General features: G+C 37.4%; 1 long non-coding RNA gene across 2 annotated transcripts; it reads left to right on the top strand.

The window, feature by feature from the left end:
* Positions 1-260: 260 nt before the first annotated feature.
* LOC137580207 (uncharacterized) lies at positions 261-8,779 on the top strand. Of its 2 annotated transcripts, XR_011032969.1 has the most exons (3): positions 326-518; positions 576-6,660; positions 6,718-8,779. It is a non-coding gene; the product is annotated as an uncharacterized lncRNA (long non-coding RNA). The 2 variants fall into 2 exon arrangements; XR_011032968.1 differs by having other exon boundaries at positions 261-518; positions 576-8,779.
* Positions 8,780-9,219: the final 440 nt, after the last annotated feature.

Here is a 9,219-nt window from a genome sequence, read left to right as displayed (position 1 = left end):
GAACATGACCCAAAAAATTTTTATGCTTGTGCCAACAATGTGACTGGACTTAACAAAAAAAAAGGCGAAAAACAAAGTCTACGTCTCCGTTGCGAGTTGTAGTAGCCCTCTTTAATAATAATAATTTTAATTGCATTTCGGAGAAAATATTTTATTTTGTTTGTTTGCAAGAATAAATGAATAACCCCCCTTGAGTACTACGCACATGTCTTCACTTGGTACGGTTCTTACTCTCATTTCGCAAGAGAGAGCATGGAAAAGATCCGTTAGAATTCGTTCGCATGCATTGCATTTGCTTAGAAACAGAATTTTTGGTACAGGCTTTTTCATTTAACTTGATACTTTGATTGCGGAAAGACGTGAATATTAATATTCAAATAGATATATATATATACATATATATTTGTGAAACACGTGCATATTACATCATCGTTTAAAAAGTACAGTACTGCACAAGGCAGTTATATACATATTTGGCTAAAGTGAATAAAAATATTAGTGAATATTCGAAGAATAAGGTGATATAAAATTAAATTTAGTGAAAATATCAGAATTTAAACCCCGTTATATTTCAGCTAAAATTTATATTTCGGTCGCGTGGCGTCGACCAAGCAACTTTTGGCCCTCAAGCAGCCTTGGATTTTTCATTTTCGTTGGGACAATTTGGTTAATTGTTTCCCAGCCCAATCGCTGATATTTTCTTCGTTGGAACATTATTCAATAACCAAGACACCAGCGAGCCTCGGATTTTCTTCATCAACCCTTCCATTTCATCAATAATCATTGCCATGGGCCAGACTAAATTAGTCTGGTGATGAAATGAAGCAAGTCTCCGGCTAATATATATTAAATACCAATATTATACACCCAATTTGAGCGACATCTACTACTTTTCGATTTCTTTTTGGTGCATATGCATACTTAGTAGTAGTTCTGCTACCTTTTCTTGTTTCATCTTTACGCAAAGTATGGAGTGGCAGGCCTTTGGTTTGGATACTACTTTTTTTTGTTGCACCACGGCAACACCTTTTCATACATTTTTTTCTCTTTGATTAACGTAAAAATTTTTGCTTAACTAAAAGAAATTTAAATGAATTATTATTTTAAGTAACGTAACGAAACTTTAAATATTATTAAAATTAAGTCCCTATTTGGTTAAGTAAAATCAGTTTTCCTTATTTTAAACCTAATGGGTATGTAATGCGTTAAGATTGGCTTTGTTGCATTTCATTTTTCTAATAACTAAATTATACAGCAAATCCCTGCAGCATCGATGGGCCCAGAGATCGCACCGTTGGATAAATCGTGAGTTAACACACACATGTATATACTATAAATATTTGTTTCATTGCCAACTGGCACACGCGGCCACATAACCCAAATCTCTTTTGAATTACTATGCATTTTTTTGAATCTATATTTGCTCTAATTATCGTATTTAAATTTATGTTGCCATATCTTTTTGCATATCTTTATTTTGTAATTTCTTAGAAAATTAAGTCATGAAAACCCTTTGTTTGGAATTAAACCCGTAACTTGAAATTTCGACATGTTTGTGTAAACTAATTCTTTGAGGAGTCCGTCACCTGAATCCATGACTATGCTGCCGTTACAAATCGTCTAAGATCATTTAAGTGTCTGTTAAGGGGCAATCAATTAAACCCAATAGTTTGCCAAGGTAGGGTGGGTACAGAAGGGTTAGCGAACAACACCGTTAGCTAATCTGCAGAGAAGTCGTCCGCACAATTAATAGTATCCCGATCTGGTTCAATATTTTGCTTTTTACATCCTTTTAGTTTCTGATAGTGCACTTATATTTTTTCTGTATGATCCGTGCGTATGCCTAGAGTAGGAAAGAACCTCCCCTCATCCGACGAGCTAAGCAAGAGCAACGCTAGAAGTGCACGACCCCGATCTTTAGCATACACTTGTGTTATCGTTAGCAAGGTAGAAAAATTAGGCAGCTAACAACTACACGTGCACATGTACATCACTACATAAATGGCGCCCAACCGTGGGACCCGAATTGTAAATTATTCATTACTACAGAAATGCTAACCGTGGGACTCGAATAATTTAGAACAACACTACAGTAATGGAGCCCAATCATAAGGCCCGAATAAACGTAGGACAACCCCACTACTAATCGGATATGTACACCACCAAAGTATCCAAACACATGTTTTTGCTCAATATCATCCATTCATATCCAGTTATTTAGATTAATTTTACTTTCAAGCTAGTTATGCAGACTCGTAATGCGATGGTGCCCGTTGTAGATTGCTTGTGTGAATCGCGATAGTAATTCGAGAATTTCCGGATTAGTCGACCAGAAGAAACTATTGGCGGCAACAGCATCGTAGGACGTATCTTTGTATGACTAGGCGGGAACGCAAATTTTATGATCTTTGTAGTTTGAGGCTATCGTTAGGAATTGCAGTTGCAACTCGGTTATATCGGGTTGACTGACCAATGGAGTCGTTGAAAAGTTACAATATTATAAAATAGGCATTCTTAGACCTTAAATTTGTTTAGAGTGAAAAGAACCTGGACCAGGAATAGCATATGACTGGCGTATGTCGGTATATGACCAGTTTAGGAAATCGTCGTTCAGACAAATCGGCAATAGGAATTTTCGTTTAAGATTTAATAGAAATCTATTTTTTGTGCAGATCGAATCAACTTTGTAAACGGCAATAGGATTGGAAAATGATGGCGGATTCCATATTTATATAATTTAAATTAATTAAAGAAAAATTTAAGTATGTCTGTTAGACACAGTCACGAGAGCATTGCGCGAGCTTTGCAAGAAAATGACCCATTTTGCGGCGTTTGCCATGAAACTTTAAATGAAAACGAAGCAATTGCTTCGTCGCCTTGTAAGCACAGATTTCACAATAAGTGTATTACAGAGTGTTTAAAAACTTCGAATTTATGCCCCACTTGCAAGCATCCTTGCAAGATTTAACAACTTGTAAGATCAAATATTGATTTGGAAACGGAACTCCAAGAAGCTAGTAAATCGGGCGAACCCACAACTCAGCCTGTGACCCCTCATAATACTCGTTAAGGACCTGGTCGACCTGCCAAGACCAAACCTATTCGTAATCAGGGAGCAATTCAAAGAAAAGGGATCGGCACGAGATCTTCGACCACCTCACGTCAACATAGGCCACCGCCTACTCAAGCTAGTAGTCCAAGACCATGTACCCCTCCAGATTATACAACTTTGATACAAACTGCTATCCAAGCACAACAGGAACAGTTAGTAAACCATTTAGCTTTGCTGATTGACGACAAGTTAGCTTCTATTCGACTTGAGCGCAAAGAACCAAACCCCATTTCAGAACGTTCTGCAGCGGTCAGCCTCCCGGCACCAAGAGAAGAGGAACACTATAACCACACGCAAACATCTAGAAATCTTAGTAGTCAGACTCAGAACTCAAATAGAGGGTCGCGAGCAAATTCGACATTGTCACCCGAAAAAGTTGCAAGCATTATGCAAAGTTGGCGAATAAAATTTGATGGTTCCAAAGAAGGAATGCATTCGGAGGATTTCCTATACAGAGTTCGTTCATTAGCAGAACAAAATTTAAATGAAGATTATCAAGTACTTTGTGATCATTTGTCTATATTGTTCGCAGGTAAAGCGAATGATTGGTTTTGGAAATTTCATCGAGCACACCCAAATTTCGATTGGAATAAATTTTGTGTAGAATTTAGAAAGAAGTTTGATGAAGTAGATAATGATATGGACACCTGGGAACTGATTAATAGCAGACACCAGGGCGAGAATGAAACCTTTGAGGATTACCAGTTTAGTGTCGAAAGGCTAGTAGGAAGATTAAACACACAACTTTCAGAGTATTCTTTAGTCAAGTTATTAATTAGACATTCAAAGTCGGCAATTCATTATGAACTTATGCATCTAGGAATTTTTACCTTATCTCATCTGAGACAGGAAGTACGCACCCACGAGCAATTTGCTAAACAAATGAAAAGCATACCGACCAAGAATACTTTTAGACATCGTTCAAAGATAGCTGAAATGCACTCTAATTTCGAGAATTATATGCAGGAGTGATGCCTTTTGGTTTGTGCAACGCCACGCAGACTTTATGTAGACTTATGGATCGTGTCATACCGTTTTATTTGCGCACAAGGGTATTCGTTTACTTAGATGACCTGCTAATTCTTTCCGAAGATTTAGAATCGCATATTGTTTTAATACAAGAGGTAGCATTGGGACTGCGTAAAGCGAATCTAACGATTATTGTAGCTAAATTAAAGTTCTGCATGCAGGAGATTAAATACCTCGGCTTTATTATTGAATACGGACAAGTGAAAACCAATCTTGGAAAAATTTGTGCATTAAACGACTTTCCGATTCCAACAACAGTGAAACAATTAAGGAGATTTTTGGGACTTACTGGCTGGTATCGACGTTTCATTGAAAATTATGCCACCATTAGCTGTCCATTAACAGAACTCTTAAAAAAGAACCGATCTCTTAGTTGGAACGAAGAGGCAGACTACGCTTTCTCAGAACTGAAACGAAGATTAACTTCAGCACCTATTTTGACCACTCCCGATTTTAAGAAACCGTTTATTTTATTGTGTGATGCAAGTTTAGTAGGTATAGGATGTATGTTAGCTCAAACTAATTCCGAAGGCATAGAACTACCGATAGCTTACATGTCGAATGTTTGGCAGTAATTAAGGGAATTAAGAAATTTAGAGCATACATTGAGGGACAAACTTTTGTAGTAGTTACCGATCACGCTTTTTTAAAGTGGCTTATGAAACAGGAGGACCTTTCCGGTAGATTTCTCATTTGAAATCGTTCATCGTCCTGGTTCTCAAAACATTGTAGCGGACTCATTATCGCGACGGGATGAAGTTTCAGAACTTTTGGAAATAAAACCTATGATAGATTTGTCGTCTAAATATTTTGAATCAGATGAATATCGTGAACTGGCAAAACATATTACAGACAACCAGTCCAGATTGCCTGATTTGCGCGTAGACAGCAAATATGTTTATAAGCGAACAGAACACGCAAGCGGAAATGAAGCGCAGGAAAACGATTCTTGGAAATTATGGATCCCATCCAGTCTTACCGAAGACATAATAAAGACAGCACATAATCCCCCGAACTCAGCACATTGTGGCATTGGCAAAACTAGTGATAAGATTAGGAGATGCTTCTTTTGGCCCAACATGGCATCCCAAATCAAAAAATATATTGACAGTTGTTCGACTTGTCGGTCTACAAAAAGCGGCAACAAGATTCTTCGACCTCCCATGGGAAAGCCCATGACATCCGATAGACCGTTTCAAAAGCTTTACATGGACTTATTAGGTCCGTATCTTAGATCAAAGCAAGGGCACATTGGATTTTTGATCATCGTCGAGCACAACACCAAATTTCGTTTTCTCCATCCGCTTAAGAAGTTTACATCCAATCGTATTTGCGAATATTTAGAAAATTGTATATTTTATACATTTGGCGTACCGGAATGTATACTGACGGACAATGGTTCACAATTCAAATCCGGATTCTTTAAGTCATTTCTTACTCGATTCGGAGTCTCGCATCAATGCACCGCTATTTATTCCCCTCAGACGAACGCAAGTGAACGTCTTAACCGCTCAGTTCTAGCAGCAATTCGCGCATACATTGGGACCGACCATACCACTTGGGATAATCATCTTACAGAAATTAGTGCAGCCTTTCGTGCTTCTATCCACCGCAGTACTGGATATTCCCCCTACTATCTATGTTTTGGTCAACACATGCTTCATAATGGTAAAGACTATGAACTTTTGCGGAAATTGAATTTAATGACTGAAGACACCTCGTTGAATAGATTTGATGCATTGCAGGTAGCTCGGCAAAAAGCTAAGGATAACATAGCCAAGGCACATGCAACAAATGCTCGTAATTACAATTTACGTAGCAGAAGCAGACAACTAAAAGTCGGTGACACAGTTCATGCTCGAAATTTTACACAGAGTTCAGCCACAAAAAGATTTAGTAGCAAATTAGCACCAGTCTTCATCCCAGCTAAGGTGTTGAGGAAGGTCTGTTCATCGTATTATGAATTAGCTAACGAGCAGAATATCATTTGAAAGACATAAGCACCTAAATTAGCTAAAGAGGTCCTTTTTCAGTTCATGACTCCGTCAGTAGGCTTCCGTAGCATTAACTGTGGTGTAGTAGCCCTCTTTAATAATAATAATTTTAATTGCATTTCGGAGAAAATATTTTATTTTGTTTGTTTGCAAGAATAAATGAAGAACCCCCCTTGAGTACTACGCACATGTCTTCACTTGGTACGGTTCTTACTTTCATTTCGCACAGCGAACGCAAAGCGTAAGCAAAGAAGAGAACATGGAAAAGATCCGTTAGAATTCGTTCGCATGCATTGCATTTGCTTAGAAACAGAATTTTTGGTACAGGCTTTTTCATTTAACTTGATACTTTGATTGCGGAAAGACGTGAATATTAATATTCAAATACATATATATATATACATATATATTTGTGAAACACGTGCATATTACATCATCGTTTAAAAAGTACAGTACTGCACAAGGCAGTTATATACATATTTGGCTAAAGTGAATAAAAATATTAGTGAATATTCGAAGAATAAGGTGATATAAAATTAAATTTAGTGAAAATATCAGAATTTAAACCCCGTTATATTTCAGCTAAAATTTATATTTCGGTCGCGTGGCGTCGACCAAGCAACTTTTGGCTTTCAAGCAGCCTTGGATTTTTCATTTTCGTTGGGACAATTTGGTTAATTGTTCCCCAGCCCAATTGCTGATATTTTCTTCGTTGGAACATTGTTCAATAACCAAGACACCAGCGAGCCTCGGATTTTCTTCATCAACCCTTCCATTTCATCAATAATCATCGCCATGGGCCAGACTAAATTAGTCTGGTGATGAAATGAAGCAAGTCTCCGGCTAATATATATTAAATACCAATATTATACACCCAATTTGAGCGACATCTACTACTTTTCGATTTCTTTTTGGTGCATATGCATACTTAGTAGTAGTTCTGCTACCTTTTCTTGTTTCATCTTTACGCAAAGTATGGAGTGGCAGACCTTTGGTTTGGATACTACTTTTTTTTTTGTTGCACCACGGCAACACCTTTTCATACATTTTTATACCCTTGCAAAAAGGGTATATTAATTTTGGTCAGAAGTGTGCAACGCACAGAACGAAGCATCTCCGACCATACAAAGTATATATATTCTTGATCAGCACGACGAGACGAGTTCAACTAGCCATGTCCGTCCGTCCGTCCGTCTGGATCAACGCAAACTCCTCCTAGACCGTAAGAGCTACAGAGCTGAAATTTTGCACGTAGGCTTGTATATACTGCAGGCGTTGTATATCTCGGATTCAGCCGGATCGGACCACTATATCATATAGCTCCCATACAAACCCCAAAGTCACGAACAGTGACTTTTCTCAATAACTTCGTTATTTTCTATGCTATTATCGTGAAACTTAATATTAGAGAGTTTACCACGCCTATAAGCGACTATGCCAAATTTAATCAAGATCGGGTGACTATATCATATAGCTCCCATACAAACGGCCAAGTCACAAACAGTGACTTTCTCAATAACTTCGTTATTTTCTGAGCTATTGTCGTGAAACTTAATATTAGAGAGTTTACTACGCCTATAAGCGACTATGCCAAATTTGATCAAGATCGGGTGACTATATAATATAGCTCCCATACAAACGAGCAAGTCACGAACAGTGACTTTCTCAATACCTTCGTTATTTTCTGAGCTATTGTCGTGAAACTTAATATTAGAGAGTTTACTACGCCTATAAGCGACTATGCCAAATTTGATCAAGATCAGGTGACTATATCATATAGCTCCCATAGGAACGATTGGTCGAAAACAGTGACTTTTGTAAATAACTTCGTTACTTTTAACGCGATTGCTTTTAAATTAAACATTTCTTAATTTAATATATATGTTAATGACTGTGCCGAATTTGATAAAGATCGGGTGACTATATCATATAGTTCCCATAGGAACGATCGGTGGAAAACAGTGACTTTGATCAATATCTTCGTTATTTCCTATGATTGTAGGCCTTTCTTTTTCAAGCTTAAGCGTTTTTAGATAAAACGTTCTTCCACATTGATGGCTAATAGGTAAGGATAGAGTTACCAAAAAAGTTGCAAGGGTATACAAACTTTGACGCGGTCGAAGTTAGCCCCGGCCCTCTGGTTTTCTCTTTGATTAACGTAAAAATTTTTGCTTAACTAAAAGAAATTTAAATGAATTATTATTTTAAGTAACGTAACGAAACTTTAAATATTATTAAAATTAAGTCCCTATTTGGTTAAGTAAAATCAGTTTTCCTTATTAGGAAACCTATTGGGTATGTAATGCGTTAAGATTGGCTTTGTTGCATTTCATTTTTCTAATAACTAAATTATACAGCAAATCCCTGCAGCATCGATGGGCCCAGAGATCGCACCGTTGGATAAATCGTGAGTTAACACACACATGTATATACTATAAATATTTGTTTCATTGCCAACTGGCACACGCGGCCACATAACCCAAATCTCTTTTGAATTACTATGCATTTTTTTGAATCTATATTTGCTCTAATTATCGTATTTAAGTTTATCTTGCCATATCTTTTTGCATATCTTTATTTTGTAATTTCTTAGAAAATTAAGTCATGAAAACCCTTTGTTTGGAATTAAACCCGTAACTTGAAATTTCGTCATGTTTGTGTAAACTAATTCTTTGAGGAGTCCGTCACCTGGATCCATGACTATGCTGCCGTTACAAATCGTCTAAGATCATTTAAGAGTCTGTTAAGGGGCAATCAATTAAACCCAATAGTTTGCCAAGGTAGGGTGGGTACAGAAGGGTTAGCGAACAACACCTTTAGCTAATCTGCAGAGAAGTCGTCCGCACAATTAATAGTATCCCGATCTGGTTCAATATTTTGCTTTTTACATCCTTTTAGTTTCTGATAGTGCACTTATATTTTTTCTGTATGATCCGTGCGTATGCCTAGAGTAGGAAAGAACCCCTCCTCATCCGACGAGCTAAGCAAGAGCAACGCTAGAAGTGCACGACCCCGATCTTTAGCATACACTTGTGTTATCGTTAGCAAGGTAGAAAAATTAGGCAGCTAACAACTACACGTGCA

Source organism: Drosophila tropicalis, unplaced genomic scaffold, assembly GCF_018151085.1.
Source record: "Drosophila tropicalis isolate 14030-0801.00 unplaced genomic scaffold, ASM1815108v1 contig_830, whole genome shotgun sequence".
In the NCBI taxonomy this organism is placed as follows: domain Eukaryota; kingdom Metazoa; phylum Arthropoda; class Insecta; order Diptera; family Drosophilidae; genus Drosophila; species Drosophila tropicalis.
The sequence above is the reverse complement of the archived record's forward strand: the minus strand, read 5'-3'. Positions and strand labels throughout refer to the sequence as shown.